The sequence below is a fragment of the Pan paniscus genome, chromosome 5 (assembly GCF_029289425.2).
Source record: "Pan paniscus chromosome 5, NHGRI_mPanPan1-v2.0_pri, whole genome shotgun sequence".
Classification (NCBI taxonomy): Eukaryota; Metazoa; Chordata; class Mammalia; order Primates; family Hominidae; genus Pan; species Pan paniscus.
Genome location: NC_073254.2, coordinates 130,534,778 through 130,562,557, shown reverse-complemented (window position 1 = coordinate 130,562,557; position 27,780 = coordinate 130,534,778). Strand labels below are relative to the sequence as shown.

At 43.0% G+C, this 27,780-nt stretch overlaps 1 long non-coding RNA gene across 3 annotated transcripts; it reads left to right on the top strand.

The window, feature by feature from the left end:
• Positions 1-365: 365 nt before the first annotated feature.
• On the top strand, positions 366-17,715 carry LOC117980671 (uncharacterized). 3 transcript variants are annotated; one of them, XR_010112501.1, is made up of 4 exons: positions 366-581; positions 10,639-10,779; positions 12,149-12,195; positions 17,415-17,715. It is a non-coding gene; the product is annotated as an uncharacterized LOC117980671 (long non-coding RNA). The 3 variants fall into 3 exon arrangements; XR_004672115.3 differs by lacking the exon at positions 17,415-17,715 and having other exon boundaries at positions 12,149-12,898; XR_010112500.1 differs by lacking the exon at positions 17,415-17,715 and having other exon boundaries at positions 11,685-12,898.
• The last annotated feature ends 10,065 nt before the right edge of the window (positions 17,716-27,780 follow it).

The following is a 27,780-nucleotide window of genomic DNA, read 5'->3' as shown; positions in this document are numbered from 1 at the left end:
AAATTCCCTAACTTGTGTTTGGCTGAATTTCTGAGGGCTTTGAGTGCCCACAGTGCTCCTGCTGCTTCAAAAGCTGCAGCTTCAGCTGCTTTTGAACATCTCAGCGACTGCAGGGACAGAAATAGCACTAAGTGGAAAAAGGATCCAAAAGAAGAATCTAAAACTTCAGCTATTATATAGACACAAAGATATACTACTTAGGTCTTTCCAAATGGATGAAGGGATGCCACACCTAGGTTTTCCAAAGAATTCATTCCTTTTGGTGTGGCTGAACTGGTGAGGTGTAGGGGCTTCTTAAAAGCATTCTGATGCCATCTCCTGGTAAAGCCTAGGGCTTGGGAACTGAAAGGTACAAGAAATAAACATGCAGTGAAACACTTGAGAGTCTATCCTCTTCGTGTCTCCCATCATTTCTGCAGGCTGAAGTTTCCATCTAATTTTTGCATCACATCTTTAGCACTATTGGACATCCTAGAAACCTCATTCACAAGATTTCAAGTTTGAAGTGATAGTGTTTGCTACCAGAGCCCCTTTTCTGTCAAAGAAATTAGAAGCAGGAAGGTTGATGCATTCCCCCACAGGTGAGTCACGAAGAAAATGTTTGAGTCTTCAAAAGGCGATGGTTCCACTCTTAGCTGGTGAATTCCATGAGCATACAAAGCTCTGTTTGTAACCCTGTCACAGAAGAAGAATCTGGGATGTGTTTTTTATTTGGTACAGGAAATAAGAGGTGGATGATTCCAGTTTGTGGAATTTGACAGTCTTCTGTTCAGTCAGTATCTCTTATTTTGTTACGCTTATTTTAACAGAAAGAAAAGAGGTCTTTTAGAATAATGTGAAACTCACACTCTGCATGGGGACAGGTAAGGAGGGAAGCGTGGGATGTGTGCAGAGAAAAGGCAGCATGTCTGTTTGACTGGAGCAAAGGAAATGTGGCATGGGGGTGGAGGGACAGGGCCACCTCAGGGAGCATCGAAGGTTCAGCCATGGAGTTCAGGCTTTATTCTCAAAGTAGTGGGAGTTAATGAAGGTTTTTGACTAGATGTATCAGAATTGTGTTTTCTGTTTGTTTGTCTGTCTGTTTGTTTGTTTGTTTGCGACAGAGTCTCTCTCAGTTGCCCAGGCTGGAGTGCGGTGGTACGATCTCAGCTTACTGCGATCTCTGCCTCCTGGGCTTAAGCCATCCATCTTCCCACCCCAGCCTCCCGAGTAGCTGGGGTCACAGGTGCATGCCACCAAGTCTGGCTTATTTTTGTACTTTTTTTTTTTTTTTTGTAGAAAAGGGGGTTTCACCATGTTGCCCAGGCTGGTCTTGAGCTCCTGGGCTCAAGTGATCCACCCACCTCAGCCTCCCAAAGTGCTGGGATTATAGGTGTGAGCCACTGTGCCTGGCCAGAACTGTTTGAGGGAGAACAATTTATTAACAATATAGGAAATAGAACAGAAACAGAGGGTGGACGTAGGCAAGCCTGTGAGATGTCTACTATAGAGTCCCAGGCTGACACTGGAAGGCAGGCGTTAGCATCAAGGGTCAGAATGGAAAAGACGTCAGGAGGGAGAAGCTACTATAGAGATGGAAGTTATGGGTCAGAGTGGATAACGAAGGACAAGATGGTGCTGCGCTGGGTGACTGCATGGGTGGTGGTGCTGTGTATAGATTGGGGCGAACATGGAGGAAGCACAAGTGTTGAAAGAAGGGATCATGGGTCCACTTTTGAACATACTGAGTTTGAGGTTTCAATAGGACATCTTTGTAGGGATGCGTAGAAGACAGTTGGAAATACAAACGTGGATTCAGAGACAAGTCCAGCCTTCAGTGGAACTCAGACAAGTCCAGGAAGATGAGGAGGAAGGGGGCTAGAGAAATAGTAGAGGAAGGGGGCTAGAGAAATAGTAGAGAAAGGAAAGGACAGAGATCTGCGAAACTGAGGGAGGAGTTTTAAGAAAAGGGTGGGCCAGGTGTGGTGGCTGTAATCTCAACACTTTGGGAGGCCAAGGCACAGGGGGATCACTTGAGGCCAGGAGTCCAAGACCAGCCTGAGCAAGATACTGAGACCACATTTCTACAAAAAAAAAAAAAAAATATCTGGGGCAGTGGTGTGCACCTGTAGTCCCAGCTACTCAGGAGACTGAGGCAAGAGGCTTGCTTGAGCCCAGGAGGTCGAGGCTGCAGTGAGCCATCATACCACTGCACTCCAGCTTGGGTGACATAATGAGACCTTGTCTCAGGAAAAAAAAAAAAAAAAGAGTGGTGTGGTTAGCAGTATCTGATTTAGTAAAGGGCTGAGAAGGTTGAGGATGGACACTGGCAGACTTTGGCTTTTACCCTCATCCCTGTCCAGTAAGAGTTCTCTCAATTCCAAACATTTAAAAGTGAGTGGGAATCATTAATGGAACCATACATTTCAAAATGATTAAAATGGAAAATTCTATGTTATATTTTGCTATAAATGAGTAAATGAGAGAAAAACATTAACATTTAAAAAAATCATATTGTTCTCTACATGTTTCTGTATGCTTAAAACATAATAAATTGCTTTGAAAAGTAAGTGGTAGGTCAAAAACAGAAGTATTGATACAAACCACACTTTGGAGAAATGTGATAGCTAAGTGAAGGAGGGAAAGCATGAGTGACTCAGCTTAACGGGTAACAGGAAAGAAAGAACTTGTTTTTTCGTTTGTTTCGATGAGGCAACTTGTTTATCTTTCTGGGGGCCATCGCTTACCCACCACGTGCCCCCCACCTTTGTTCTCGCCTTCATTGTGGAGTCTCACACTCAACTCAACCTGGAAACAACTCAACCTAGAAACAACACGGTGAAGGTGAGACTGAAGATGGGGGCCAGGTGGTGGGTAAGTGATGGCCCCCAAAAAGGTACGTCCACGTCCTAGCTCCTGGAACTGTGGATGTGACCTTATTTAAAAAGAGGATCTTTGCAGAGGTAATTCATAAGGATCTTGAGATGAGAGCATCTGAATTATCCAGGTGGGTCCTGAATCCAATGACAAGTGTCCTTATAAAGGGCAGAAGAGGAGAAGACAGAGAGAATAGGAGGAGCCCATGTGAAGATAAAGGCAAAAGTTGGCAGCGATGCAGCCACAAGCCAAGGAAAGCTGGGTATCACCAAAAGCTGGAAAGGACAGGAAGGATTCTCCCCTAGAGCCTTTGGAGGAAGCATGGCACAGCTGACGCCTTGATTTCAGACCTCTGCCCTCTCAGAACCGTGGGAGAGTGTATTTCTGTGGTCTGCAGCCACCATATTTGTTGTGGTGATTTGTTAAAGCAGCCCTAGGAATCTAACAGGGGTGGGGAGCTTGGCCACAGTCTGAGGTCCTGAGCAGTGGGGCTGTGTCTCAGGCTTCTCATTTTCCACGCCCCACCCGGGGCCAACACAATCAGTTATTATGAGTTTATTCACTTGGGGCTTAAATTCACAGGACAGTATTTCTCTCAAAGTGATAACTTTGTCTTCATTTTTTTCCTGTCTCGTTCCCAGTGGGTTTTAGAAAATCCACAGATATTTTATTTCTTTTTAAATTTTTTTTCTCACACTTTTACCCCAGAGGATAGAAAGTCAACAAATATTTTCGTACTGATATCTTTCTCTTTCACTTTCATTTTTTAAGCTGGGACATTGGCGCCAGCGGGGCCCAGGGCTTGCAAGGGGAGCTCCTCCCTGGAGTCTCACTCCTGCCCTGGCACACAGACCAGGTGACGGGGGGACTGTGACCGAGCAGGGCAGCATGTGGCAAAGGGCAGGGTGCCAGGGAGACCTCCCTCTGATAACTGCTGTGCATTTGAGCTGCTGTTGGGGATTGTCCCAACCCTTCTAAGGGTCATGAGGTGTCAGCTCTCAGCAACCAGGGAGACTGGACTGCACAGGGGACCTCAGGGCCAGGCGCCTGAGGAATGGCGATCCCTGTCTCCCCCCTGACTCTGCCTGGGTGGAGATAGGTGCTGCTCTGGCTGAGATCCTCCTCCAAGCCAGACCTGAGGTTCTATTTTTGAGGACCAAAGGAGGTGAGGGATCTTGGTCTAGGGAGAGCTGACATAGCTGCCCTCCCTCCCGTGCCTGGGAAACATTTTTCCTTGGGGACTTTCAAGGTGTAAGGACCTCCAGGAACCGCTCCAGTCCTCTTGTGTGCTGTTGTCTGGCAGCCCTAGGGGAGACTGCTGGGCAGGGTGGCCCTGGGAGAGACTGCAGCAGGGTTCTGCGCTGCCAACACTGTCACTTCCCAGCCACCCAGACCCAGCCTCACTGGTCCTGGTGCCTGCCCTTCTCTTCCATCTTCCCCGGGCCAGCGAGGCACTGAGTCCTTTGCTTCTCACTTCATGCACCTCTGCCCTTCTTTCTTGAGCTGGCTTGCCCAAGAGTCCTTATCTGGAACCTCTGGTCTTTGTACCTCCTGGCCTGCCCTTAGCTGCTCCGTTGCCTGGGTCCCAGTGCTTGCCCACCATATTCAGGGGACATCCTGGACTCCTTGGCCACCACCCAGACCCTTCTGTATTCTGCTCCCCCTAATACCTCCTGGTCTCTGCATGAACCTCCCACTCTGACCACACTGCACTGTTGTTTCCTGGACACACGGCACCCACTCCTGCCTCCATGCTCCTGCTTCCTCCACCTGGAATGCCCTCTCTGCTGACCTACCACACACTCCTTTAAGAACGAACTTTCCTTCTTCCCCCATAGAGCCACTTCCACTTGCTCCAGGCCACAGAGTTCTCTCTCCCGTGACAGTTTCCTTCCTGTGCAATAGTATCGCCTCTGGAACTTCCTCACCTGCCACCTGGTGCTGCTACATGTCCACATATGTATGTACGCTTTCATTCATTCTTTCTTTCTAACATTTGTTCTGAAAAAAAATACATCATGTGCCATTATGCACCAGGCTCTAGAATATAAAGATGAGTAAAACCTAATCCCTGAGTTCTAGACGTCTCCAGGTGTGGTATGTATGCTGAGTGCCTCCCACTGGCTCTTCCAGATCCAGCCTCTGCTCTGCTCATGCCCTGGGCAAAATGGCCCAAAGCCAAAACAAGCAAACTGGTTCCCCTATAACCAAACCAGACAGCTTGGGGCCTGGCAGTGCCAGGGGAGAGCTGGCATGAGCAGGGCAGAGGCTGACTTGTATGGCGCCATCCACAGGCCCCATTGCCCTCTGGCTTCTGGTGGGCTGTGGCTAGGGAGCCCCCCCAGGAGAGCAGAGGTTGAAGCTGCAGGGGCTGGATTCCCCTGCACCTCGCTGTGGGGTCACCCTGTCGGCTGTGTCACGATTCCTGTTAGTTCCCACTCTGCTGTCTCTGGATCTAGTGCCTGTTCCCTTCACCCTCAGGCGAGGGGTGGAGCCCTCCCCCCAGCCCCCAACCCCATACCCTGCTCACACCTTTGCAAATAGCGTCTTTACTAAACTCTCCCAAGTGTCTATATGTGCCATTTCCTTTCTGCCCAGCACCCTGAGTGAAAGCGTTTTGAAACCAGGGAGAAGCTGGAGGACAGAGGCACATAAAGTGCTGAGGACAAGAGAGACTGCACACTCTTTGTAGCTTCCACACAACCAGAGTCCAGTGCACAGAGTGCGTACTCATGTCTACAAAAGAACTTCACTCTTCTTAATTCAACCCATATCCCACTCTAGTGCCCATGTGGATCATTTTATCATTGCAGGATGACCAAAGTCATTAAAACTTCATAAAAAGCCTGCTTTAGTGAAGAGCTTCTGGCGACGGCCTTTGAATCTGTGCCCCTGAGGGCTCCAGGGCAGGACTCCAACTGGTGGTGTAAGACTTGCTGTCCTGATGTGGGTGGCAGTTGCTAGAAGAGGGACTGTTTCATTTCATTAGCAGTGAAGTGTGCTGTCAGCCGGCAGTGATAGCCACGGGACAAGATGCAACCCAATCTGACTCTGAAACATCCTGTCCTAGCCACCGCTGAGCTCTTCCCCCTTAGGGGGTCGCCAGAAGAGTATTGATTGGACAAGGAGAGAGAGCCCTCTTGAAGAGGAATGGTGCTAAAGTCAACCTGAAGCCTTCTGAAAATTCAGCGGCCCTAGAACTGCCCCAAATGCTATTTACTGCAAAGCAGAATTCTGTATCCAGAGGGGTTGTCCTGGACTCCACTCAAGAGGTTTAGCTTTTAAAGAGCCTAAAGGATTCCTGGCTTATCTGTTGGGTGAGTGTGAGAGTCAGATCCCAAAGGATTATATGATATGATGGATGCTTTAGCACGCTGCTTCACAGGAATTTAACAGAAATATAAGATTGCTCAGCTGGAGCAGAATTGTCTAAGAGACAAACCTTTTTAAAACCCACTAATGTATAACCTCAAGCCACAACTGGATTCAATTACTGCGTGGAAAGAAAGGCATTTTCTTATAAAGCCACTCTGTTTCCGTGCCTGGCTGTGAGCTGGGTCAGCCATGACAAAGACAAGCCTGTGTGTTGTTTTTGGTTGTTTTTCCTTTCAAGCTCTTCCCCTGGCACTGCCAGGCCCCAGGCTGTTTGGATCGGTTGTGTGGAGGCCAGTTTACTTGTTTTGGCTTTCATCCTTTCTGTTCAGCATTGATGATAGAAGAGTGGGCCTGTGTCCTGCGTGGCCAGTGATGGGCTATCAGCATGGCTTGGTGGTGGCACCATGCCCAGGTGCCCCTTAGGAGGCACACAGTGTTTAGAAGGCACACAGTCTGTGAGGAAGGTGAACATTCTAAGGAAGGAGACTGGCAGAGATTGTAGGGGACTCAAGAGGGGTCTGGGCACACATGGGTCTGCGTATTGACATTCTCAAATATTAATACAAATACCTAACATGTGGAGTGCTTACTCTCTCTAGGCCCTGTCCTAACAGCTTTACATATATTACTTCATTTAAACCTCCCAACAATCCTGTGAAGTAAATGTTATTATTATATCCACTTTACAGATGAGGAAATTGAGGAACAGAAGGGTACATAGTTTGCCCAAGGTCACACAGTAAGTAGCTGAGGGCCCACGTGCTTGATCATTCCATTGTCAAAGAGTATGGGACAGAAACTTTAAAACCATGACATGTGCATTTATGCAGACACTAAATATTTTTACAGTGTTCTTTATTCATTATTTTCCTTAACATAGTATATTAATACCTGAAAGGCATATTTGTACTGTTATATAGCATGTTTGAAATCACAAGAATGGAAAGACCCATTTGGTTCAGTCTGCCTTGGGGAAGATAAGAATATACATATAGAAAGACCTAGCCAGTGCAATAAGGCAAGAGAAAGAAATAAAAGAAGTCATCCAAATAGGAAAGCAAGTCAAACTATCTCTCTTCACTGACTGTATGATTCTATACTTAGAAAACCCTGAAGACTCTGCCAAGAGGCTACTAGAACTGATCAATGATTCTAGCATGATTTCAGGATACAAAATTAATGTACAAAAATCAGTAGTATTTCTATACACTAAAAATATCTAGACTGAGAGTCAAATAAAAAACACAGTCCTATTTACAATAGCCATGAACAAAATGAAATACCTAGGAATACAGCTAACCAAGGAGGTAAAGATCTCTACAAGGAGAACCACAAAACACTGCTGAAAGAACTCAGAGATGACACCAATAAATGGAAAAACATTCCATGCAAATGGGTTGGAAGAATCAGTATCATTAAAATACCCCTACTGCCCAACGCAATTTACAGATTCAAAGCTATTCCTATCATATTACCATGTTATTCTTCACAGAATTAGAAAAAACTATTCTAAAATTCATATGGAACCAAATAGCCAAAGCAATCCTAAGTAAAAAGAACAAAGCCAGAGGCATCACTCTACCTGAGTTCAAACTATACTATAAGGCTACAGTAACCAAAACAGCATGATACCAGCACAAAAACAGACACATAGACCAATGGAACAGAATAGAAAGCTCAGAAACAAAGCTGTGTGCCTAAAACCATCTGATCAACAAGGCTGACCAAAAAAAAAAAGGACTTTCTATTCAATAAATGATGCTGGGATAGCTGGCTAGTCATATGCAGAAGAATAAAACTAGACCCTTACCTTTCACCGTATACAAAAGTTATCTCAAGATGGATTAAAGATTTAAATATAAGCCCTCAAGTTATAAAAATCCTAGAAGAAAACCTAGGAAATACCCTTCTCAACATTGACCTTGGCAAAGAATTTTTGGCTAAGCCCTTAAAAGCAATTGCAACAAAAAACAAAAATTGGCAAGTGGGGCCTAACGAAATGAAAGAGCTTCTGCACAGCAAAAGAAACCATCAACAGAGTAAACAGACAGCCTACAGAATGGGTTGCAAAATATTCTCAAACTATGCATGTGACAAAGGTCTAATATCCAGAATCTATAAAGAACTTAAATCAACAAGCAAAAACCAAATAACTCCATTAAAAATGGGCAAAGGACATGAACAGATACTTCTCAAAAGAAGACATACAAGCAGCCAACAAATATATGAAACAAGTTCATCATCACTGATCATCAGAGAAATGCAAATCAAAACCACAATGAAATACCATCTCACACCAGTCAGAATGGTTTCTATGAAAGAGTAAAAAACAACAGATGCTGGTGAGGCTGTGGAGAAAAGAGAGTGCTTATACAGTGTTGATGAGAATGTAAACTAGTTCAGCCACTGTGGAAAGCAGTTTGGAGATTTCTCAAAGAACTTAAAACAGAGCTACCATTTGACCCAGCGATCCCATTATTGGGTATCTACCCAAAGGAAAACAGATCATTATACCAAAAAGACACATGCACCTGTATGTTCATCACAGCACTCTTCACAGTAGCAAAGACATGGAAACAACGTAGGTGCCCATCAGCAGTGGACTGGATAAAGAAAGTGTGGTGCGTATACACCATGGAATACTATACTGCCACAAAAAAGAATGAAACATGTCCTTTGCAGCAATGTGGATGGAGCTGGTGGCCATAATCCTAAATGAATTAATTCTGGAACAGAAAACCAAATACCCGTGTCCTCACTTATAAGTGGGAGCTAAACATTGAGCACACATGGTCATAAACATGCGGACAACAGACACTGTGGACTACTAGAGGGAGGAGGGAAGAAGCAGGATGTGGGCTGAAAAACTACCTATTAGGCATTATGCTCACAAACTACGTGCAATGTGCCCATGTAACAAACTGGCACGTGTACCCCCTGTATCTAAAATAACGGTTGATATTTTTAAAAAAGAATATATATAAACATATATATTATATGTAAAGTATATATATTTTAGGGCCTGGCACATGATAGTAATGACTCATATGGAAAGCCAGCGAGCTTTCATAAGATATTGCACACAAGGAAAGTTAAGAACCAGCTTGCTGGGCTGTCTGATCACTAGCTCAGGCTTTCTGCATGAGCTTGGCTTTCTGATAGGAAAATCCAGGGCTCTGAGCCTGGAATGAGCATATGTATGGCCCAAGCTCCACCAGCAGCTTAATTCACTGTGACAATTATCAATTGGTTGCCTCTCAGCTCCAAATTCACCCTTCATTACTCGCTCTTCGAGAATGATGAGGGTTAGGCTTTGTCAGTAGGAAGTCCTGGAGGGACATTGTGAGAGAAAATGGCTGCTCTTCCTAGTTCCAGGGGGCTTGCTTTCTCAGGCTCTTGCAGCCTGGACAGCTTTCTCTGCAGCCCCAGGTGGCCAGCAGCCTGAGATGCCTTCCTGCAGACAGCTTCCCTGGGCACCTCCCTGTGAATGACCTCTGCCAGATCCCCCTCAGGAAGCTTTGCAGTAGGGTGCACAAAATGGGGTACCGCCCCTTGGATGGCTTCCCTGGCACCCGCTTGGGCAGCTTTGCAGTGGGTGCCTTCCTAAGCACTCCAGAGACAGGTTTCTGGACAGCCTCAGCAGTGAGGCCCCTCATGAACTTTCCCCCCATCCTGAAAGCCCTGGCCAGACCCTCTTCCATGAGGCCTGGATCTAAGCTCTTCCTTGAATGCTCTATCTCAGTCCTAGGGGAGATAACTGCTGTCTGTATCAGCTATTCCTATATTCTTTAGAGCTCCCTTTACTGGTTACTAGCCAATCTTTCATCACTTCAATCCCCTGTTACTAATTTGTTATAGTTAATTTTCTTGTAGAAATTACTGATTTGTCTCCTGTTCAGAGTTTAGTACATTCACCATATTTTTTCAGCCCACCATTTAAAATAAAAATGTAACTCCCTTTACATGAAAAACACTGCAAGAAACATGGAAGCAACAAAACCGGTATGAAAACACTTTCACTATTAATTTACTAAGTTAGAAGATTCTATATTTTCTTTCAGTTCTTGGCTATCTGTCCGATTTTTCCGTATTTGTAACCTGCGTGCATAATTGAGTCTGCACTCTAAGTTTATGAGTTGACTTTAGTTTACGTAGCAATTTGATAGCCCTATAGTCCCCAAGTAGCCACTGGTCACATAGTCCTTGCATTTGTCATGAGGCATGGCAATATAATATTCCATTTTCTTCACGTGCTCAAATTTGCTAAGCTAGTTCTTGATTGTGGGATACATGGGTTGGTTCATGCTTTTCCATATTACAAAAAGCACAGATCAAAATATTTTTGTTCAAGTTGCATCAACCCCACCTAATTTTTTCTCGTTTCTTCCTTTCTCGGTTCTCTAACAGTTGGGCTCACATATTTTCCCACCGCTAGACAAGAGATTACCAGAAAAGGGGTGAGGAATCCAGAGAGAATGTCTGCATAAGAAGGAGGGTGGAGATTTCTTACTGAACTAACAGCTTCAAGAATTGGCAAATACCTGCTCAGTAAGTATCTCCTGCCAGGAAAAGAACCAGTCTCAGAGGTGGAGGCAGAGGGGAATCATTGGGTGGAGAGGAGGAATTTAGACTTGGGAAGCAAGGTCGTTCTAGAGATCAAGACTGTCTTCAGTCTCTCATAGTGTAACCTGTGACTAATGCATTAGTCATACTGAGCACGTGGAAACTACACAATATACACTAGAAAAACATTTTAGTTCTCAAGAATAGCCTCAAAATCAGACAATGCCTGAAGTAATTGAGAGTGGGAAGCACATTGTGCAAGTGATTACTGCTCTCTGACATTTTAAACCACCAATAACTCAATTGTTTTCCTGAATTCCCAGAGAGTCAGAGAACATGAAAAAACCTTCTTTGTCACTCAGTGGAGTAAATGTTAACCTCATACTTAAATCTTTTTCTTTTTCACATAAAAGTGTTCCTGGTATAAAGCCCAGAAAGAAGCTTAAGCATAGCACCCCCTGTATTGTTCATTTTCTTGTTCATACATAATGTTTACCTGGAAATTCTTTATTTCACACTTATTCTTAAAAGTAATTTTGCTGAGTCTCCAAACAACTGTTTTCAAAATTTTCTTCCATTTTTCTGACTTGGAATCACTAGAAATTAAAACTGTGCTTTTCTTAAAGCTCTATAAACTGAAGCTAGCAACTTAAACTTCGGGAGAAACAATAGCAACATATGTAATTAATATATATATATATACAACTTTTGTGCCTGCCTGCTGATGTATGGACTTCTCAGAAAGTTCACTTGAACACCCGATTCAAGCCACAATCCAGAAAAATCTGTCAGGTTGCCACTGCAACCTGAAGATGCTTGAGAGACTCTAGAAAAACTAGTCTATCAACTGCTCCAGGACATTCACCTTTGCTTTCCTTCTGTTTCTGTAGAAATGCCTCCTATTAAAGATCTGTTTGCCTGCATCATATATAGTGGCCCACCCCATCTGCAATGCCACCTCCTAGAATGAGACACAGCTGTTTAACTGATCTATTCTCAGGACTAAGAGACTGACTAAAGAAGATACGAGGATGATATATTTAAATTTGCTCTTTTCTGTTCCTTCCAATTTGTCTTTCCATTTCTTTGTCTATCTCTAACAAGCTCTAAAACAAATTTCTCCAAAGCTATCTGCTTGGCTTTTAGTATGTGAATTTTTTTAAGTTTCAAAGTGATGACTGAAATATTTCACCCCAAAATATGGCTCCCTGGTATAGTGAGTATGTTGAATTCAACACCCTCAGAGATCAACAAGCACTGGAAGAGGCTTTTCCCATCTACATAAAGATAGGACTGATCCACCGAGGAGAACAATTGCTCTTGTTCTCCTCCGTTATCTCATTATCCATTACAGGAAAGAAGACCAAGAATGTAACCTCACCTGAACGGAACCTTTTTGAGGTAACGACTGTCTCCAAGGATCATTTACATTCCAAGAACTACTTACAAGTTAATTTCTGCTCCCTGATCCAACCATTTTCCCTGGTGATCATTTATTGCCCCTCAATACAATTATTCTCCTCCCCATTCCCATAACCCATTCTACCTGGATTCAAGCCCCCATTCTTTCTGTAACCTCAAGATGGCATGTAAGCTGCTGTACCACATTGAGAAGTTGGGTCTTCATTCTGAAGGTTCCCATGTGTACACATTAAATAAGTTTGTATACCTTTTCCCCTATTTATTATTATTATTTTTGAGACGGAGACTCCCTCTGTCGCCTAGGCTGGAGTGCAATGGCGTGATCTTGGCTCACTGTAACCTCCACCTCCCAGGTTCAAGCGATTCTCCTGCCTCAGCCTCCTGAGTAGCTGGGATTACAGGTGCCCACCACACCTGGCGAATTTGTATATTTTTAGTAGAGATGGGGTTTCACCAAGTTGGCCAGGCTGGTATCGAACTCCTTACCTCAAATGATCCACCTGCCTCAGACTCCCAAAGTGCTGGGATTACAGGCGAGCACCAGCGTGCCTGGCCATCTGTTCCCCTATTTTTTTTTAAAGTAGTTTTGCTGCATATGCAATTCTCATTTATTTTCTCTTATCACTTTGAAGATATTGTTCCACAATTGTCTAGTTTCTGTTGCTGTATAAAGGTATGTTGCTAATAATTTTTGTAGATGATCTATCATTTTTCTGCTTTAAGATCTTTTTGAGTTTAGCATTCTGCAATTTTATTACTATCTTTTGCAGACTGGGTGTAGATTTTAAAAACTTTATCTTGCATGGTATATGGTGTGCATCTGTAACTGCCCAGTAAGTTCTTCTTGCCTGCTGCCCAGATAGAGCCAATTTATCAAGACAGAAGAACTGCAATGGAGAAAGAGTTTAATTCATGCAGAGTTGGCTGAATGGAAGAGTTTAATACACATAGAGCAGGCTAAATGGAAGACTGAAGCTTTATTATTACTCACATTAGCCTCCCTGAAACACAGTCTTGCAGGCAGGGGGCTAGGGAATGGGGAGTGCTGATTGGTTGGGTTGAGGATGAAATCACAGGGAGTCCAGGCTGTCCTCTTGCTCTGAGTCAGCTCCTGGATGGTGGCCACAAGACCAGAGGAGCCAGTTTACTGGTCTGGGTGGTGCCACTGGATCCATCAGAGTGCAGAGTCTGAAAAATATCCCAAACACCAATCTTAGGTGTTATTCACAAAAGCAATTAGAAGGTTAGGAATCTGGTGCCCTCTGGCTGTATAACTCCTAAGCCATAATTTCTAATCTTGTGGTTAATCTGTTAGTTTTACAAAGGCTGTTTGGTCCCCACACAAGGAGGGGGTTTGTTTCAGGGCGGGGCTGTTATCGTCTTTGTTTCAAACTATAAACTAAATTCCTCCCAAAGTTAGTTCAGCCTATGCCCAGGAAGGAAGAGGGGCAGGTTGGAGGTTAAACGCAGGATGGAGTCAGTTAGGTCAGATCTCTTTCACTGTCATAACTTTCTCACTGTTGTAATTTTTGCAAGGGTAGTTTAACTTTCTATATCTGGGAACTCATCTCTTATCAGTTCTGGAAATTCTCATTTATTATCTTTTTTAATATTGGTTTTTCATCTATTTTCTCTAGTCTTTTCTGCCACTCCTATTATATTAAATCTTATTCTATCCTCTATGTCTTAACCCCTCTTTTATGTTCTATCTTCCTGTCTCTTTGTGTTATATTCCAGGTAATTTCTTCAGATATATTAGTTAAATAATTCTCTTTTCAGTTGTTTCTTATATACTGTTTAATTTGGTCACTGAGTTTTTAATGTCAACAATTATATTTTTCATTCATAAATGTTTTACTTGGCTCTTTTTCAAATCTGCCTGGTCATATTTCATAGTATCTGGGTTACTTCCACACATTTATGATCTCATCTTGGATTTCTTTAAATATTTCCTATACAACACTTGGTATGCATGATTTTGCATTTAAAATGCACTATTTTGCATTTAATAATTCTAATACCAAAGTCTTGGGAGTGTAAATTTATTGTTTATTATTTTTGCTTTCTTTTTCATATGCTGGCTTATTCTCTTGCTGTTTGGTCGTGGTCTTTGATCCTGAACACATTGTGCTTGATCACTGGGAGTCTTGGGGTCCTAAGTTGAAGTTATGTACTCCAGAAGAGGTTGTCACTTGCTTCTTCCATGGCCCAGAGGACTGGTTGAGCCTCCTTTAGGGGTCATGGTTTACAGTGGGAGACCTGAAGTTGACTTTTGCACCTTGTAATGGGCTTGGGGCTTAGTGTCAGATTTTGTCCCACACTTACCTTTTAGCTCTTTCCTGGATTTCAGCTCACTGCCATTGTTTCTTTGCTTGGAGAGTTTGTTTGCCATTGCTGCAAGACCAGCAGTGCATTAAAAAACATGTTGTATCCAGAATGTAGTAGAATTATAGCAGGAGGCCTTCAAAGGATCAGTTTTGTCAGAATAGTGAGAATGGATAGTGTGTGTTCGTAATGTTCAAGGCATACGAACACAACAGCAAGAATTAGACAGGCACAAGTAGGTGTAGCCCACACTTCAAAATTTTAGAAACAATAAGACATAGACATAGGAAAGAACTAGAGCACATTTCAAAGCTCTATCTCTCTTTCTCTGTCTACATCTGTCTATCTATGTCTATATCTACAGCTGTATCATCTAAATGTCCTCACATGTAATACAAAGGTAGAGATGGGTGAAGAACTGATACCCAGAGTAAGTGTAGGATTTCCTTTAAGGGCCTGAAGCTGGTACTCAGGGTGGAGGAAACAGCATGAACAGAGGTGCTAGGAGGGAATAAGTATGGGATCATCTCTGTGTCTCTGTTTATAACAAGGGCCTTGCCTCACTGTTATCCTTCTGGCTTCATAATTGCAGAATTTAGCTAGTAATTTTGTATACAAACATCCCTTTTGAGAGTCCCCTATAATTTCCTTATTTACAATATGGATGCCCATTAAAGTCCTCATAGTCTTATCAGGTGGCTTTTACATGTGGACAATATATGGACTGTATTATTTACTCCTTTGATGATCATGGTAGCTAGGGTGCTGAAATCAATCAAGCAACAGCGTCTCAGAGAGATGCACCTTGTTTTCTACTTTTGCATGCAAAGTTGCTGTTTTTTCCTTTCATTGTCCACTTATTGAGGCGGGGTTTGAGAGTTCTGGTTTCTGTTTTTTAACACTAAAATCACCGCTGACTTGTCCATCAAGTCAGCAAAGTCTTTCCTTGGTACAGCAAAGTCTGTCTGGCTCAACCTCCATCTGGGCCTGTGGCATTCTACTGAACTTTGTAGTTTTCTCTATTCTTCAAAACAAAACTATCTGAAACAGGGTTTACTTCTGGGTTGTAAATTAGTTGTAGAAAATCTGGGCTCTGAACAAAAACCACATTTGAAAGCACATGTCTTCTCTTTTATTGGCTTTTGCTCTAAAAAGCAAAGGCTGAAAAACAGCTGTTAGCTGTTTATACAGTATTTTTTATTTAAGTGTTAGACAATAGCTGTTTTCTTCTCCACTTACAATGGCACATTTTTTCTCAGGCCATTTAAGTCCTCTCTCCGTGTGGCCCTGGGTGTTTGTATGCACCTCCTCCCTTTCCCTAGGTTTCTCAGGAGACTAAGGGTTGTTGTTTTTTTCTTCCTTTCTTCAGTTTCTGGTTTTTGGTTTTGAATTCAGACTTTGGTCTCTCAGAATAGATGGCCGAATTTGGTCGCAGGCCAGAATCCTTCTGGGCCAACTCTGCACAGGTATTCACAGAACTCTAGAGGAAGCTTCTATAAGTGCAAAGTGTTGATGGTTTGTGGCTAGATGGCATGGGCAGAATTAGATATAGACGTAGTTATTGCTCTCTATTCTCGAGCCCTGAACATCGTTGGTTTGCTTTCCTCTATTAGGAATTCAGAAGATAATGCTTTCCAATCCCCTCATCCTTGAACGTGCTCTGAGGACACTGCCATTTCTCATTATCCTCATGGTCCCAAGCAAGCAAGATCAGCAGGGCTCAGGGACATATTGCACATGAGTGAAAACACTCCCTAGCCTGCAAAAGGAACCAGCCAAAATGTTTTTCAGCACTCTTGTGCTGTGTGCTACCATAGCAATTCCTACTATATAAGACAATGGTAACACCATCAAGTTACATGTTATACCAGGTTTTCCTGGGATTTTATTTGCCTACAGTCTGCCTCCTTTTAATCAATTTCTGTTCTTTCAGATCATCAACTTGTATTGATTTACATATGGGGGAATAGTCTAACCTGTGATTTCTGGAAAAGACAGCTTCTTATACCTCACTAAGAAGACACAGGGGCTGGGTATATCTCCCTGAGATCTTAGACGTTCAAATCCTGCCTAACGAACATGAGCCCCTTCATTTACCCATCCATCACACCATGGGCTGGGCCACCTCTAAACCAGTTTCTAGGACTTGGGAATTTTTTTTTTTTTTCAGACAAGGACTCACTCTGCCATCCAGGCTGAAATGCAGTGGCACAATCACAGCTCACAGCTCACTGCAGCCTCTAGCTCCCCAGGCTCAGGTGACCCTCCCACATCAGCTTCCCAAGTAGCTCAGGTAACAGGAATGCACCACCACACCCAGGTAATTTTTGTATTTTTAGTAGAGATGGGGTTTCGCCATGTTGCCCAAGCTTGTCTCAAACTCCTGGGTTCAAGCGATCCTCCCACCTCAGCCTCCAAAAGTGCTGGGATTACAGGCCTGAGCCACCACACCTGACAAACTTGGGAATTCTTACAAGGTGACACCAGGGAAGCACTGCAGGCTTGTTAGAAACTGCCTTTGCAAAACTTATAATGGTGAGAAAATTATGACAGTGAAAGAGATCTGACCTGACCAACTTCGTCTTGCCTTTAACCTCCAAACTGCCCTGGTCATTCCTGGGCATGGGCCAAGCTAACTTTGGGAGAATTTTAGTTTATAGTTTAAATGATAATAACTCTTCTCAAAATGAAACTGCCTTTATAAAACTGATAAAAGTTCACAAGTTTAGGATTATGAGAGGGATTTGAATTCTGCTAAGATGTAGGCATAAAGGATTATCAGCCATCGTTCCAGAGGTCACAAGATTTGTAACTTCCCCAATTACTCCTATAAATAACCTCACTATTGTAGCCCTTTTGAGATGTTTTTCCAGACTTTTGCATTTCTGATGACCGGATGACTCCACCTGGACCCGAGACTCATGACTCACCCAGTCCTGTGGCCCCACCCAGAAGTGGACTCAGAGCAAGAGGACCATTTTCCACACCCCAATGAGTGCATCCCCAACCAATCAGCAGCACCTGTTCCCTAGCCCCCTGACCGCCAAACTCTCCTTGAGAAACCATAGCCTCCAAATTTTCTGGGAGGCTGATTTGAGTAATAATAAAACTTTGGTCTCCTGTGTAGCTGGCTCTATGTGTATTAAACTCTTCCTCTATTGCAATTCCCCTGCCTTGGTAAGTCGGCTTTATCTGGGCAGTGGGCAAGAAGAATTCACTGGGTGTTACATGATGAAATAAATATATACCTGGATAACAGACAAGCTTTGTACCCTTCACAGAGACTCTAGGCATTTGCAAATCTATAGTGACAATGCCACCTCCAATCCCCCAACAACCCTCCCCAAAGTACTCCTCCGTCTTATTCTGCATCACACATAACTAAACACATTTTGCTCTTATTTAATGAGGGAAAAACACATTGTGATTGTTGCTTTTAGAATAGTTGGTCCAAATTAGATAATTAGAAAAATAGTTCCCATAGACGTAACTCAAAACAGTAGGTTTGTATGACACTATTTCAAAAACAAGTTTTGTGGTTAAAATAATACCTCCCTTTGGGAGGTAAGAGTTTTGGCATATTAAAGGCTCCAAGAAGTCCTGTGACAAAGACATTTTGTGGAACTCTGTTTTCACAGGACATCTATTAACCTCTCTCAGTACAGTCATGAGGAAAACATGTCCTGAAATCTGTCTTGAAGTTCAAATTTTCAGCATCCTCAGGCATATTCACCCACCGGGAATCCTGGTTTCAGCTGCCCCATCCTGCTGCTGCCCTCTCTCCACTGATCCTCACCGACTCCCTTTGTTTATGGGACAGGGCTCAACAATGGGGAAGATCAGGGTCCCACACACTTTCTCAGAGCTTAAACTAAGAGGGGAGGGGAGCTGACGGTGGAGGGAAAAGCTGCCTCTTCTCCATGGTTGTCCTCACCCACCCTCTTGCCTACCGGGGACTGCTTCTCTTGTGTGGCACATTTGCTTTCACTATTAATAACTGTATAGTTCTTTTGCCATCCTATTCTAGTTGTGGACCAGTTGGAGCGGGGCATAGACATAATGCGTGAAGAAGGATGCTGACCCACAGCTATTCTTCCAGAAAAAGGCAGGCAACCCCAAAGTACAAGGGGAAGGGCACTTCCCCTTAGCCAGGTGGAGGCTGGCATGGAACATAAAGTCTTAGTTGAAATGGATATGGCAACCACAAGGAAACATGTGACTTTGCAAAGAGAGACAGATGGACAGTGACTCAGACAACTGTACCATACCAGAAGCACACCAGCTTCCTGAGCACAGAAACATCCATCTCCAGCCCAGAGATAGAAATGTTTGTAAAACAGTGTAACAAGATTCTGCCCAGTTTCCCACCAGGTGTCCGGGGAAATGGGTGGCTGGAGGATAAAGAGGAGGAGGAGGAGGAAACAGGTGCGTTCTGGCCAGTAATTCTCTCAAACGGGATGAGTATTGTTGCCAGCAGGACTTCTCAAAGGAAGGTATCTTAGTTCAGGCTGTCATAACAAAATACCATAGACTAGGGAGCTTATAAACAACAGAAATTTATTTCTCACAGTTCTGGAGGCTGGTACCCCCAAGATCAAGGTGCCAGCTGGTTCGGTGTGTGGTTAGGGCCTTGATCCTCATAGATGGCCAAATTCTCACTGTAACCTCACAAGGCGGAAGGGGTGAGGGGTCTCTTGGGGCCTGTTTTATGGGGACACTAATCCCATTCATGAGGGCTTTTTACGACCTAACAACCTCCCAATGGCTCTGCCTCTTAATACCGTCATTTTGAGGGTTAGGATTTCAATATATGAATTTGAGGGGGACACAAATATTCAGGTCATAGCAGAGAGTGACTTCCATTTGTCAATGAAACCAGACTGTGTATGTATCACTCTTGCCATCCATGCCATGGTTTGCATGTGATATTGGGCAACAGGTTTATTTGGCCACATTCATGCCCACATCCACTAGACATGCACACTCTTCCCAAGGAGAGGGAAAAAAAAGCTAGAAACTGGTTATGTAACAATCATTAGTTTTATAGCTGAGTAAGTTATGAATAATAGTGCTTTCAGCGATTTCATTACCAATCTGCCCCCAGGAGCAAGATGAAGCTGATAAAATATTTATGGGCTAGTAAATTTTTTCTGCTAATTTGCAAGGCTATAATAAAATCCATGAACTTGATGGCCTGCAGGAAACATAACAAGAACTAGGAATGTAGAGTAATTTGGAGCTAGAAAGCCTCTTAAGGCCCTACAGGAAATGACTCCCAGAAAGCAGATGAATCACAGTATTTTAAACAGAAAATAATGATGTTATGTTTGTACTTAACCAGTTATAGCCTGAGAACAATTTTCCACAAGGAAATTGTGGAAATTTCCTGCTCTCCATTATTTTTGCCTTAAGAAATAAAATTAATTCAAGTATATAAAAAACAATATTCAAATAAAAACAATTACTGGAACACAGTGTATCCTGTAATGAATATGAACTTTTAGGATTGTAATTGTTAAGAAACTACAGTATACACAGTCACATTGTGCCCTCTTGTGGCAGAAATATTGTTGTGCTCCGAGGACACGCCCTGGTGTATTTTATTCAGTAATTAATCAGGTTTGTTTAGGGGAAGTCAGTTCACGTGAAAAGATGGTTTGCAGAAGGTGTTGGCAAAGAGTTGTTTCTGGGGCACTCTAGAGGGTGCACACCTGGAAGGGGCCGTTCTTAGCCAGGGGAGCAGCTGTCAAAAGGATTCCTGATGTTTTAACACATGCTAAGAAATACCCATCACAGAATGCTGCTTCAATTGTCTGTCTAATGTTACACTTGCTCATTTAAAATATTTTATTACTAGTTATCCTCATCTATAAATAACAGTAATTGCTATTATTTAGTGAAACAGGCAGTTGATGCACAGTATCTCATTTAATCTCAAAACTATAAGGTAATATAAGGAAACTGAAGATCGCAGATATTAACTAATGCTGTAGTTTACCTAACTAGTAAATGGAAGAGCTGGGATCTGATTTAACTTCCCATGTTTCCATAAGCCTATGCACTTTCCATTCTGCCAAGCTGACTCTCTAGACAAATATTTCTTGAATACTGAATACATGTGAGACTCTGTTGCTGGGTCCCCTGGAATTGACAAGGTGTAAGTAATATACTCCTATCCTTCAGGAACTTATGGCCTAAATAGGGAAATAAAAACATACACGCAAAAGAAACTGCCATACGAGGCAGTATACAAGGAATATCCATGTAGAACTTTTTTTTTTTTTTTTTTTTTTTGAGATGGAGTCTCGCTCTGTTGCCCAGGCTGGAGTGCAGTGGCGCGATCTTGGCTCACTGCAAGGTCCGCCTCCCGGATTCACGCCATTCTCCTGCCTCAGCCTCCCGAGTAGCTGGGACTACAGGGGCCCGCCACCACGCCCAGCTAATTTTTTGTATTTTTAAGTAGAGACGGGGTTTCACCTTGTTAGCCAGGATGGTCTCGATCTCCTGACCTCGTGATCCACCCGCCTCGGCCTCCCAAAGTGCTGGGATTACAGGCATGAGCCACCGCGCCCGGCCATGTAGAACTATTTTTTAAACAAATACACAAAAGATCTGTATAGTCATGTACATTTCTCCCCTTCAGAGCAGTAGAGCTATATACTTTCTGCAGTTACTCTCCTATTGCTTTTGGATTTGAGTGTGAGCAGGACTTGTGGCTTGCTTCTAAGCCATAGAATACGGCAAAGCTGTTGGGATGTGTGTGATTATGTGTGAATACATGATTGTGTTACATAAGATATTAGTACCCATCTTGCTGGGGTCTCTTTCTCTCTGGCTTTGAGGAAGCAAGTGATTACATTGGGGAACACATGGCAAAGAACTGTGTGGGTGGTGTCTAGGAGCTGAGGGCAGTATATTGAAGTCCTTAGTCCCCAAACCATGAGAAACTGAATTCTGCCAATAAGTGCCTCTAGTTGAGCAGTAACATTGTTACTCAACAATAGATAACTAGTACATTTATCTTTTAAAGTTTTATAATTTTAAATCTTGCATTTAGGTCTTTGATCTATTTCAAGTTGCTTTTTGCTTTTTTTTTTTTTTTTTTTGAGACAGAGTGTTGCTCTGTCACTCAGGCTGGAGTGCAGTGGCAGGATCTCAGCTCACTGCAACTTGCAACTCCGGGGTTGAAGTGATTGTTGTGCCTTGGCCTCCTGAGTAGCTGGGATTACAGGCATGCACCAGCCATGTCCAGCTAAGTTTTGTATTTTTAATAGAGATGTGGTTTCACCATGTTGGCCAGGCTGGTCTCCAACTCCTGGACTGAAGCAATCCGCCCACCTTGGGCTTCCAAAATTCTGGGATTACAGGCATGAGCCACCATGCCTGGCCTCATTTCAAGTTAATTTTTATAGATGGTGCAAGTTTCCCACTGTCAGGTACAGGCTGACATTCTCTTTTTTTTTTTTTTTTTTGACTTTTTTCTCTTTTTGGCATATGGGTATCCAATTGTTCCAATAACCAATGTTGCAAATATATCTTTTATCCACTGAATTGCCTTGGCATCTGTATTAGTCAGTTTTCACGCTGCTAATAAAGACATACCCGAGACTGGGAAGAAAAATAGGTTTAGTGGACTCACAGTTCCATGTGGCTGGGGAGGCCTCACAGTCATGGTGGAAGTTGAAAGGCACTTCTTACATGGTGGTGGAAAGAGAGAATGAGAGAAGCGAAAGTGGAAGCCCCTTATAAAACCATGAGATCTCATGAGACTTATTCACTACCACGGAAACATTATGGGGGTAACTACCCGCATGATTCAATTCTCTCCCACCGGGTCCCTCCCACAACATGTGGGAATTTATGGGAGTATAATTCAAGATGAGATTTGGGTGGGGACACAGAGACAAACCATATCAAAGTCTTTGTCAAAAGACAATTGGCCATATATATGTCTATTTCACTGCAACCTGCACCTCCGGGGTTGAAGTGATTCTTGTGCCTCAGCCTCCTGAGTAGCTGGGATTACAGGCATGCACAACCATGTCCAGCTAATTTTTGTATTTTTAGTAGAGATGTGGTTTCACCATGTTGGCCAGGCTGGTCTCCAACTCCTGGACCCAAGCAGTCCACCCACCTTGGGCTTCCAAAGTGCTGGGATTACAGGCATGAGCCACTGTGTCTGGCCTCATGTTTCTAGGCTCTCTGCTCAGCTGATCTATGTATCTGCCTTTATGCCAATGCACACTGTTTTACTTATTGTAGCTTTTTAATAATTCCTGAAATCAGATAGAATAAGTCTTCCAACTTCATCTGTTCTTTTTTCACCAAAGATATTTGGCTATTCTAGATGCTTAACATTTTCATAAAATATTAGAATGCAAGTTCATCGCCATGCCAGAGCATCCCCTTTTCTGCCCTGTTGTCCCAGGCCAAGAGCCATAGCCTCTTTGCTTTAGTTTCCTCAACCCTGGATAACCTGTCCCGTGGCTCACAATTTCAGGGGACATGTGTCAAGCTCTCTGAGAGGTTTCCTTGAAGCTCCTCTTCAGACTTATGGTGAGAAAGTGTCATCACCCCTCACAGGGTAGCAGCAGCTCTCACCAGGAACTCTTCCCGTAAGCCCACTCCCAGTGGAGTTCCAAGGGGAGAGCCACGAGACTGTTTTGTGCCTTCTATGTGGCCTGTATTCTTGGCCACTTGCATTGAATGTCTTCATCTTGGTCTGTCTCAAAATTTGCTTTGTGTCCAATATTTATCATGTCTTGGTGTTTCACTCAACACTTCCAATTCAATGTTTTGTTACTCATCTAAATTTAAATGTTACACGTTTAGATAATTTCATCTAGAATTTTTAGTTGTTTTATAGAGGAAGGGATGTTCAGGGAGTTGAGTTTGCAATAGTCCCAGAAACAGAAGTTTGCAATTATTTGCTTACCCATTATTGCTGCTATTTTCTTCCTGTTACCATTATAGTTATAGATCAATCATATGGAATGTACAAATTGTTTCTCTGTAGTGCAATCTTGTCACAGAACACAGAACTATCCTTTTTGGGGAGGCAGAAGAAATAGAGTAATACTTTGCCTTTTGAATATATTGGGAAGAAGAAAAGTGCTCAGATCTCAGTAAAATCTGAACATTTCTAGGTCCTTTTCAATACTTAGATGTAGCTCTTGTGAGTACTAAGTACTAAACCTCCCAGCTGGGGAATGTTACATAGCAGCATTTAAATGGGAGATGAACAATCTTAACCACATGCTGGTTCCGAGGCACTTTCCTGCAGAATGACTATATAAATCCAGGTGAGTGCTTGTAAAACACACAATTACACCCCCACAGAATGGACTGAAAGCACGTAGTCAGGCAATGAGCACAGTTTCTCAAGGTTAGTAATATGGCTATAAAAGAAATACAGGATCTCCTCCACTTTTTTTTTTAAAGGAAAAGGCCAATATTTATGCTTGAATGTCTTTATAGTTTGAGACACATTTTTTATTAAAATAAATTAATACATAATTGATGATGTGTATATACATATGTACCTTTGTTTGGGGTCGATTTTTTTTTATAACCTTGTAGTTTAAACCCAAGGGAAAATTTTTTAAACTGATAATTTACTTGAGTTTTAAAAACCTGATGATGAGGGTAATAATTAAAATAGTAGCAATAGCAATGTAGTATATGATAAAGGCAGCATTTGAATCAATGGAGAAAAAATGTGTTAGTGTCATTCCACAGTCTTGGGACAATTGGCAGTTATTTGGAAGAATGTAATCTATGTATCCTTACCTTTTTCTTTCTTTCTTTTTTTTTTTAGTTGGATCTCACTCTGTTACCCAGGCTGGAGTGAAGTGGCACAATCATAGTTCACTGCAGCCTTGACCTCCTGGGCTCAAGTGATCCTCCTGCCTCAGTCTCCCAAAGTGCTGGAATTACAGGTGCGGGCCACTGCTCCTTGTGATCTTACTCTTTCTACCAATAAAAATTCCAGATTGTATTAGTCTGTTCTCACACTGCTATAAAGAACTACTTGAGATTGGGTAACTTATAAAGAAAATAGGTTTAATTGACTCATAGTTCTGCAGGCTTAACAGGAAGCATGACTAGAAGGCCTCAGGAAACTTACAATCATGGCAGAAGGTCAAGGGAAGTATGCACATATTTACAATGGCAGAGCAGGAGACAGAGAGCAAAGGGGGAGATGCCACACACTTTTGAACAACCGGATCTCATGAGAGCTCACTCACTAGCATGAGAACAGTAAGGGGGACGTCTGCCCCATGATTTAATCACCTCCCACTGGGCCCCTCCTCTGACACGTGGGGATAACAATTCAAGATGAGTTTTGGGCAGGGACACAGAACCAAACCATATCACAGATGAAGTTTTATATGTAAAACACAAAGAAACACAAACCTAAAAGCAACAGAATAAACCCATGTATATGTATGTATGCATATGTGCATGTGCACACATACATATATTCATGTACTCATGTAAAAATTTTGTAGCACCCAAGGGTGTAAAGTAAAAAATAAATGTCCCCTTCTTCACCCAACCTTCATGTTCTATTCCCAGGGAGAAAACAAGTTATCAGATTCTTGCATGTCCTTCCAGAGATATTCTGTATATATTTAAGCATATATGTGTATACTTTTATTAAAAGACATTCTATTGGATAGACAAGATTATTCTATTCACTTTTTTGGCAAAATATTAATATCTTGAACATCTTTCCACTTAGTACATATTGTTCTACCAACTCATTGTTAATGATTGCCTAGTATCTCACTGTATAGAGGCATCATATTTATTTAAACACTTTCCTAAATTGCGTTTCTCATATGGCAATGTTTCATGGTCTTCCCATATAGCCCATATGGATCTAATTATGGGAGATACCTCTACCTTATTTTCTCCTATTGCATACTATTCCACTCTAGGAATATACCACAACGTATTAATCCATTGACAGGTTATTTCCAACTTTTCTCTATTACAAACAATAGTTTCTAGTACTTGTCCTCTTATGAAAATTTCTCTAAGACAGCAGTTCTCATACAGTCAAAGGATCACCCTGGCTATGGTGTTGAGAATAGACATGGCATCAGGGATCAAGAACAAAATCAGTGACAGTGGCAGGCCATTGCAAATAGTCCAGATAAGTGACTAAGTGGCTTGTACTAGACAGTGGTGGCAAGGATGGTAGTGACAAGTGGTTGGAATGGGGCACATTTTGGAGGTAAGGTAACATGATTTCTTGACCCCTAGGTGTAGAGTGTGAGCAGAAAAGAGACATCAAAGAAGATTCCAAAGTTTGGGGCCTAAACAACCAAGAAAATAAAGTTACCAATTACCAAGGTAAGGGACACTGGGAGACGAGCAGCTTTGGGGACAGGATCAATGTCACAAAATCTGTTTTGGACATATTAAGGTTGCCAATCAGACTTCCCAGTGAGATGTCAAAAAACTAAGAAAGAAGGAAAAGATCCAGGAACAGGCATTGAGAAAAACCAGCCAGTGAGACAGGAGGAAACCAAGGAAGCACAGAGTCCTGGTTTCCAGGGAAAGGAAGTGATCTAATTTCTTAAATGCTACTGACAGGTAAAATAAGAGAAGATGTACAAAGCACTACAGGAATTGGCAAAGTGGAGTTCACCGATGTGGACAAAAGCCTGACTGGTGTAGGTTCAAGGGAACATGGGAGAAGAAGAATTAGAGACAGTCATTAGAATTACAACTCTTTGGAGAGTTTTGCTTTAAAAGGGAACAGGAGGCCGGGCGCGATGACTCATGCCTGTAATCCCAGCACTTTGGGAGGCCTAGGCGGGTGGATCACGAAGTCAGGAGTTCGACACCAGCCTGACCAATATGGTGAAACCCCTTCTCTACTAAAAATACAAAAATTAGCCATGCGTGGTGGCGCGTGCCTGTAGTCCCAGCTACTTGGGAAGCTGAGGCAGGAGAATCACTTGAACCTGGGAGGCGGAGGTTGCAGTGAGCTGAGATAGTGCCACTGCACTCCAGCCTGGGCGACAGAACGAGATTCTGTCTCAAAAAAAAAAAAAAAAAAAAAAAAAAAAGGGAACAGGAAAAAAGGGACAGTGGCTTGAAGGGATGTGGAATCAAGTGAGGATGCTAAGATCACACCATTCTTGTAGGATGTTGGGAGATTCCAAGTCGAGAGGAGGAAAATGCAGGGAAGAAAGGCACTAAGGATTCAACTGAGGATTGACGTCCTTGAGTATGTGAGAGGAGCTAGGGACCCAGCGCACAGGTTGTAGGGCTGGCCTTAGGTAGGAGCACAAGAGTTTGTCCTTCATAGCAATGGGAAAACAAAATACATGAGCATAAACGCAGGAGAGGGGTTAGATGTAGAGCTGGGAACGTGTAGAAGTTCTGTACTGTTTCTATTTTCATGGCGCAATAGGAAGTTAGGATCAGCTGAGACCGACTGGCTAGGTGATGAAAGGCAGTCACGCAAGGGGTGAATGTTAAGTTTTGCCTATGACGAAGGACAGATGGTCACGGTTGTGCCATAAAAGAACCTGAATTGGCAAGTGAAGACCGTCATGTCCCCTGGCAAGGCAAGCTGGTAAGCTGTCCTAGCAAACCAAAAACCAATGAAGCATAAGGCCAGCTGGGCCGTGCGGTGCCGGGGAGGGCCCCTTTACTGAACAACTCCCTTAAACACCGGCTGAGAGCCGGCACTAGGCTAGGATGGTGAGGTGTGATTGCGGGTGAGACAGGCCACCCCTTCTTCGACTGGGTAATCTATGGAGATATATTTTTCTGTAAGAATAAATCTGATTTTTATAATCGAAATAACTGGGGGGAAAAAGATGATATCCTCAGGTATCTGGTGAGAGCAGGTAGAAGAGAGAAGGGAGGTTGGGAGAACTGAAGAATGAATTTGCAGGAAAATGGGAGGCACAATTTTTACAGCTTGGAACAGACATGCGCTTTCCTCGTTAGGATCAACTCTCCTTTTTACTTGAGTTATGCAGAGCTAGCTGCTGCCACACACTGTGCTACCAGGTGCCTGGGTGGACTTTGACAAGTCCCTTTATGTGCAAAGCACGTCCTGGAAGAGGTGGGCCCCAGCCCACAGCCCAATGATTCTGCCACGGGACCTATTTTTCCTGAGCAATAATGGGAGAAGTTGGTTTTTAAAATAGACATAAAGAAAATCCATCCCAAATATTAACCGTTTTTATAAACCTCTTAAGTCATTCTGTC